Source organism: Chinchilla lanigera, unplaced genomic scaffold, assembly GCF_000276665.1.
Source record: "Chinchilla lanigera isolate Chin_1 unplaced genomic scaffold, ChiLan1.0 scaffold00133, whole genome shotgun sequence".
Taxonomy (NCBI): Eukaryota; Metazoa; Chordata; class Mammalia; order Rodentia; family Chinchillidae; genus Chinchilla; species Chinchilla lanigera.
The window spans coordinates 779125-787560 of record NW_004955534.1 but is presented as its reverse complement, the minus strand read 5'-3'; the positions used below and the strand labels follow the sequence as shown (position 1 = coordinate 787560).

The following is an 8436-nucleotide window of genomic DNA, read 5'->3' as shown; positions in this document are numbered from 1 at the left end:
AAAAAAAAAAAAGGAAAGAAAAGTAATCAAATGGAGAGATCTTCTGTACATTTTACCCAGTTTCTCCAGTAGAAATAACATAAAAATAGTGCAATACAAAAATAGGATATTGGTTATACCTTTGTTTTTGTTATTTTTTTGATATTTTCTCTTTAAAATTAAAAAAAAAGATGTACATGTATATACAAGGATAGCTGAGATAAGTGTATTGTTGTCTATTGGTTTGTTGAAAGGAACAGTTAAGGCTTATTTTTTTTTCTCTTGACAAATTTTGCGCACTTCTGCCTGGTAATCGTAACAACTAATTTGAAGACAACAACATGCAATATCACAACCGTTGTTGAATTCTTGCCATCTTGTTTAGTGAAGCTCTGCATTGCTTCTAATGTTTTTATTACTTGTTATTGTCTTTAATTGTTTGATCAGTCTTGCTTTCCTACATCTAGTAATCTGAGCAACTTCGTTGAAGATAACAATATGTAATATAACAGCCATTGTTAATTCCTATCATCTTGCTTTGAAATCCTGCATTGTTTTTATGTTGTTTTGTTTTTGTCTTCATTGTTGTTATTTTGTTATTTTTTTCTCTTTAAAATAAAAAGCTAGGATATTTATATTAAAACAATCCAGATGCAGAATATTTCATCACTACGAAGATCCTTCATATTGTCCTTTTATAGCAACACCAATTTCCCTCTCACTCCAGCCCCTTCTTTAACCCCAGGAAACCACTAATATGCTTTCTTTTCATAATTGTGTGATGCAAAGGATATTATATAGTACAATCACACAGTATATAACTTTTGGGGAGTTTTAAAAACTAGCATAATCCTCTGGAGATTCATCCAATTCATTGCATATATCAATATTTCACTCTCTTCTGTTGCTGAACATTCACCCATCAAACCATAGCTGGGATCTTTCCAGGCAGGCTCTGTCCAAATGAGAGGTAAATTTCCTTGAAAATAATGTCAAGGCTCCCATACTCCAAGGTGGAAGCAGAGACCAAGAACACACATACCAGCTACATCTGCACAGACTGCTGCGGTTCAGAAACTAACAATTCACCCCAACCTCTGGGTATTGCCTTGGCCTGGCAGGGCACTAAGGCTAGTTGATGCCTTTATAAGGGGGCATGGAAAGGAGACAAGCAAACTTGTTCAGAAACTTGAGCCTGGATTTCAAAGCAACCAAAGAAATGAAATAGCAGCAGTGTCCCAGGGTGGAAAGACTTCTGCAACCCACACCCACACCACACACTTTTTTTACTTCTGGGCAGGATAGAGGAAGATGACTCACTTACAGGTGATTTTTCAGTTGAAGACAGCTGATTACCTCTCAGTGAGGATAGGGGTGGGCAGCATCTTTCCTTTTCAAATCAATGTACTTCTGGATCAGATGCTTCTCCCCCTAGTAGGACATGGCACTGGAGAATAAAAACAACTGATGGGCTGCAAAGATGCTCTCACTGGAGGGTTCCTGTTGAAAACTGTCTTGGATGCTCCTCACTCTCATGCGATGTAATTTGGGGAGCACCCACTCTTGAATGCCCTCCTCCAACCCCCATCTTATTCTCAGTAGGTTGAGCATATCTCCAGGACCCCAGACCCTGCACCCTGGTCCTCTGACACAGCTTTTTATCTGCACTCTCTTCTCCCACACACAGGAAACTTCTTTCTGATACATGATAATTAGAGACACGTATGAGTCAATGGAAGCTCTGCTGGAGTTGATATTAAAGATTTCCAGACTCACAGGACCATGAACCTGCAGGGAAAGACATAAGGACTTCAGGAAATCTTTTCATTCTTTTTAATAATAATAATGGACACCTTAGAGACTGCAATAGATTTTTTTAGCTAGCACAGCTGTGTCAATCCTTGCACTGAGAGACTCAATATATAAGTGGACAATAGCCAAACCATATATGACAACAGAACTCTGGCCTCTACAGCAAATACCTCTGAGCAATCAGGACACAATCAGTCTCCCATGTTGAAGTCCCTGTTTTTGCTGCTATCTTGCCCTCTCTCTCAGGAAAAATCAGAGAAAGCAAAACGTGTCCTGCAAACCAATCATACAGGAAGCCACACTTATAGTTAACTTGTCTCCAGCTTCCCAAAGCCAATAGCCTCCAATCAGGGTAGACCTGTAGCCTTCTCAGATTTTCACTGTAAAGCTTTGTACCCCCCTGCCTATGTTTGAGTTTCTGCCAATGCAAGTGATGGTGGCTGACTCTTTTGCTGTGGTATGCTCTGAATAAACTGCCTCGTTTGGTTCTCATTTGGGTAGTTTTCATTTATTCCACAGTGTCCTACCACATAGCTGGCTACCTGCTCCATCCTGCTCCTTGCCACTGGCCAGGGTTGCCCACAATGTCAATAGTGGCACACTTCAGTTGTCTCAACCTCACTGTAATATGGCATTTTCATGGGTAAGAACCCTCCCCCATCCCACTTTCTGGTAGCTTAGTAGCTTGGAGTTGTGATATTGCTATGGAAGCCAGAAGCCTCAGTACTTGGTTTCATGACCTCTGGCATGTGTTATGTACCCTCAGTTTCAAGTAGAGGGAATAATGTCTTCTGGTCCTTTATCACAGAGGGAAAGATTTGACGGGGGAATAACTTTAATGTTTGGGTCCTTAGCTCTCAGAACAGTGGACTTAGCCAAGCGCCCACAGCTGAGCAGTGAACTGAAAAGGGAACAGTCAGTGACCCACACAGCTTTCATGTGGGAACCATGGGTCAGGTTTTGGCTTTTCTTGCCCATCCAGCCATGGCCAGTAGAAAAGAAGCTTATTCCTATGGTAGGTGTGCAAAAAAATCTATTGAGAAACAAATGAAATCCAAGGGTGTTTGTTTCTGTTTTCTTCTGATTCACTACATAAGTTCACTGAGCCTCAATTTTCCTATTCGTAAAATAGTAACAAAAGCTCCACTCTTCCTAGGTAATCAGATATTAGGAAGGCCTGGTGAAATAATATGTGTGAAGTTATGCTCAATTTTCTAAGTGTTGCACAGTCACAAGGAACTCTTCTTAGGGAATATAAATTGACAATTGAAGTCCCAGCAGAGAGAGACCAAAGGAGATGGGCAATGGTTCTTCGTGGTTGAGGCTGGATTCCACAGTTCACGGTCTACTCCAAGGGCCCTGCCCCTTGCAAATGTCTCTCTCTGACTCCTTGGCAGCCTAGTGTGCTCAGAAGAGGCTTTTCCGGGTTGGCAAACTTTTGCTATTCTCTTACTGTGTTCACAGATGAAACCCAGCTCTCATCTCTGTACAGCACTTAACAGTTGACGAGCCTTCCTCCTACCTTGGCTTTTCACAAGAGCAGAGTAAAGGACATGGCACAGTAGAATGGTTGAGTATATGGATTTTAAAGCTGAGCTGCTTGGTAGCTGAGCTCGAGCACTTAGTGGTCTTTTGGCCTTAGGCAAATCGCATATTCTCTACAATCCACTTTCTTCATTTGAAAAATAAGTATGAAAATAAAATAATGCCTACTTGATGTTATTTTTGGGAAGATTAAATGAATTAATATGTGTAAACATTTATAACAGTACTTGGGATTTAGTAAGTGCTTGATAAATCTTTGTTACTCTTTTCTGGGATTTGCATGGCAGGGTGTGTTTTCCCCATTTTAGTCAATTGTAGAACTGGGGTTGAAACCAGGACCCTTATTCTGAGAAAAGTCATTCTACTAAAATAAACGAACCTGTAGAACAGAAGAAAATATAAGCAAACATATACCTTATAAGAAATTAATATCCAGAATATATAAAACACTTCTACAACTCAACAAAACAAACAACTTGATTAAAAATTGAGCAAAAAACCTGAACAGACTTTCTCCAAAGAATATACAAATGGCCCACAAACACATGGAGTGATGTTCATCAGTAATCATTAAACAACAGTAAGATATTACCTCACACCCATTAGGATGGCTATTAATTTTTTAAGTAGGAAATAAGTGTTGGCAATTATGTGGAAAAATTGGAACCTCTGTGTACTGTTGATGGGAATGTAAATTGGCAACCCACTATGGGAAGCAATATGAAGGCCCCTCAAAAATTAAAATTGGAATTACCTTATGAGCTAGTAATTCCATTTCTGAATATACACACAAAAGCTGGGACTTGCAGAGACATTTGTACACTCAGTATTCATAGCATTATTCACAATAGCAAGGCAAAATGTTCATTGGTGAAAGAGTGGATAAACAAAATGTGATATATGCATAGGATAGAATATTACCCCCTCCTTAAAGAGGTGTAAATTCTTTCCTTTGATATTCTTCTTTTAAATTTTGTTTTTATTGGTACATGTTTGCAGGACATAATTATATTCCTTAGCGGAAATTGATACGTGCACATAACACATTGCCATTCATCCCCTTCCTTCATCTCCCTCCCTCTTCCTCCATCTTTTGGTTCCCTTAAAAACTATGGAAATTACCTTGGATAAAATATGGAAAAACCTTGAGGACATTATGTTAAGTGAAATACGCTAGGCACACAGAGACAAATGCTATGAGCATACACTTCTCTGAGATATATAGAGTGGTCAAATTCATAAAAAAGGAAAGTAGAATGGCTGTCCATTGGGGCTGGAAGGAGGAAAGTATGGGGAGATACTATCTAATGAGTTCTATGGATCGATGGTAGGGATGCTAGCTCAGTAATATGTGTAGTTAATATTGTTCACTTGTACACTTAAAAAATTCTTAAGGTGGTAAACATTATGTTAACATGTATTTTCCCCAAATTTTTAATCTTTTAAAGTTAGTATAATGGCTACAGGGAAGACAAAAACAGGGGCCAGAGTACAAAAGGAGGATAAGAATTGGGAAAATTCTATTAAAAGAACAAGGACAGACCCAAATCTCCTAGCATGCCGTATGTCTCATCATCTCTTCTCAGTCTAAAGATTTCCACTCAGTCTCAGGAGGACTTTCCTCTCTTGGAACCCAAGGTCTTAGTAACTGACAGATACCTACAGGTTAATACAACCATGTAGATCCAAGGCAAGAAAGTCGTTTCCTTTCCTAAGTAATAAACTGCCCATCCAACAGCCTGATGTTTTCAAAAGGAACTCGACTAAGTCTGGCTGATAGCTTTTTTTTCTCCAGTTTTTAGCTTTCATTAGTACATGTATTCAGTACAGAATGACTACATTTCTTGTGCGAAATTGGTACATGTACATAATACATCTTCATTCGCTGTTCATCCTCTTCCCTTCCTCTCCTTTCCCCCTCCCTCCATCTCTTGGTCCCCTTCCCATTTCCAAAAGATCTAAGGTTAAGACCCAACTCCCTAGCAAGAATTCAAAGCCCTTCATGGTCTGGCCTTGGAGGTTTGCTAGCTTTGCCAGCCTCAGGCACTACCTTGCTTGCCCTTGATTCTCTGTTCCTCTAAACTGGCCTTCTGGCTGGCTCTCATACATACTGTTCCGTCAGCCTGAGATACCTTCCCTCTACTGTTTACCTTCCTCTGCTCAACTCATCCTTCAGGCCTCAGCAAAATCCTCATTGCCTTAACGTAGCCCTCTTTGATGACCTCAGAGGTCAGAGTCCCTGTGTTACATGTTCTTGTACCATATATCTCTTTTCTGAAACTTTCACAATTCTTTTATCTACAAATATTGGAGATCACACCAGGGCCTTTACACTGAGCTGCATCCCCGGTCCTTTTGTGTGTGTGTGTGTGTGTGTGTGTGTGTGTGTGTGTGTGTTTTAATTTTGAGACAAGATCTTCCTAGGTCACAAAGTTGCCCAGCCTGGACTCAAACTTGTGATCCTCCTGCCTCAGCCTCCAGGAGTGCTGGGATTATAAGTGTGTAACACCAAACCCAGCTCCACAATCATATTTGAACATTCACCTCTGTAATTATGTGATTAATACCTGACTTGTTAACTAGACTGAAAGTTTCATGAAGGCTGGGACCATCTATGGTTTTGTTTGTCACTGTTGCCAGACAGTCCCTAGCCATACTAGAGAATTAAATATTTATTGAATAAATGAAAGAATGAGTGACAAACAACATGAAGTATTTCCAGAAAGTTAAAGTGGCAGTCAGGTTTCCAAAGAACAGATTTCTGATCTTAAGAGAGACAAGATTAACCGTAGTTCAGACCCTGAGTAGGATGACATCTTTGGCAAAAAAGCAAAATCTAAAGGAACTGGAAAAGGAGGCAGAAGATGCGGAACAGTGAGTCCTTGAGCAGTCCATGGTGAGATTATATGAAGCAATAACACTGGGAGAGCTGGAGTGTAATGAAGATGAAATAATGAGGAGGAACAGTCTGGTTAGGCAGGAAAGGTTGAATGAGCACAAAGCAACTCAACTGAAGAATAAATTTGGAGACGTTTTGGAGATCCCAGGAAAGGGTGGTATTCAAGAAGTTGCCAAAGCTGGTAAGGGCTTGGGGGCAGTCTTGCACATTTACAAACAAGGGCTTCTACGCTGTGTCCTGACGACTCCATACTTCACGGGACTTGCCAGGAAGTTTCTTGAAGTCATATTTATTAAAGCTATTCAATAATCTGCATACCCAGTTATCCTGATAGGAATCTGTGTACCATATTCGTTTGCCTCGAAGGTGAAACCAAGGCTCAGTTCATTGGTCTTCTGATGTTTGGCAGCATGCATCTGACAAGGGATGAGTTGCAGTGGAAACTGAGTCCAGAGCAATCAAGACCGATGTGGAGGAGAGCCCTAAGAAACCCACTGAAAACATACTGTTCCCCTCGGTACAGTGCTGTCCCCATGACGAGGCACAATGACTCCAAGGCAGACTCAGGCTACTGCCTACATAACTTGCTGAACTTTCTTCATGTGACAAATTGTCTGGATTTTTTTTAAAAAAGGAAAAAGCAAAAAGAAATCCTTTTGGTTCTTAGCCTTTTAAAATTATGTTTCAAATCTTATACATCTCAGAAAGAATCATTGCGGGGAATTTTATTAAATTTCTTGGAACTTTCTTTTTAAATTAATAACATTTCTTTATCTAAAAATTAAAAACAAGCCTGGCGTAGTGGCCTACACCTATAATCCCAGCACTCGGGAGGGTGAGGCAGGAGGATTATTGCGAGTTCGAGGCCAGCCTGGGCTACAAAGTGAGTTCAAGACCAGGTTGAACTGCATAGTGAGACCTTGTCTCAAGAAGACCAAAAACAAAACAAAACAAAACAAAACAAAACAAAACAAAAACCTTAAAAACAATACAAAACAAAAGAATCCTTAATAAAAGCATTGGGGTGCTTCCCTGGGTCTTGAAGCTCTTTGAAGCCCCTTCTCTTAAGAGACTGGATTCGGATTAGGTAAGATAGGGTCATAGGAACTCTTTTTGCTTCTCTCCCTCCATCATCTCAACTTGCCTCACAGTTCTGTAGCTCTTGAGTGGCCCTCTCCATGCACCTGGAGTGCACTGTGCTGTGCTTCCCCAGCGGCGGGCCACCCTTAACCCCAGTGAGCGTGACACACGATTCACAATCAGTGTAGCTACACCCTGAGGATGGCAGGTGCTTTGAGCTCCATCCTTAGGGTTAAGAGGCTAAAGGCCAGGGATGGATGGTGAAGGCCTGGGTAACTGGAATCCAGAAAGCCCAGAGTGGGGATCAAAGCCTTGGGACTAGAAAACAGGGAAAGGGGCACACCAGATACCTACTCCAGAGTAGGTACTTCAAATACCTACAACCCCAAAGCCCTGGTTCACTGGAGCCAGGAAGAAACTGTCAGCAGATTCTGTGAGCACATTCCAGAGTCAGAAAGAGACATTTCCACCATGACTTGACAGTCCTGTTCATCTACAGAGATCAACACAGACCCAGCAGAAAGGGTGGCCTTCTGATTTATGAGGTCTCCAAGACAAGAGAGGCTGGCAGTCAAGTGAGATGGAGTTTTCACCCCCACAGTCTTTACATCTACAGAGCAATATTTTTGTGGGAGGAGAGGGAAGTTGATTAATTTTTAACACCTTGTAAAAACCTGGTATTTCCTGATCAAAGACCAGAGCAGCCAAAAGTTTATAAATGAAGACTCTGGGGATTCTTTGTTTGAAAATATGTTAAGTTGTTGTTGGAATAAAGCAGCTTTAGTTCTTGATTGGGAATATTCTGTGCTGGGTAAATAGGAACCAGAAGCATGTTCGACTCACAGTATGACTTCCACATGGATAGACATGATCAGCCTGGCCTGCAGAGGCACAAGGCAAGAGGAAGACCCACACTTTTTCGAGGGTCAAAGGAAGTCTTTGACAGAAATCAAAACAATCTTCCTAAGAGTTGCCAAAATGTGTTCTGAACAAGGTGGCATTGCAGCTGTGGCTGGTCTGATCTTTCCCTACTTTTGACCTCTTAGCACCTCTAGGACTTTGTTCATGCTGGTTTGCCACCTCTCCTATCCTGGAGAGAGCGCCCTGGCCAGCATGCCAGG

At 41.1% G+C, this 8436-nt stretch overlaps 1 pseudogene; it reads left to right on the top strand.

Annotated features, from left to right (window-relative positions):
- The first annotated feature begins 6145 nt into the window (after positions 1-6145).
- On the top strand, positions 6146-6864 carry LOC102023193 (annotated as a pseudogene).
- Positions 6865-8436: the final 1572 nt, after the last annotated feature.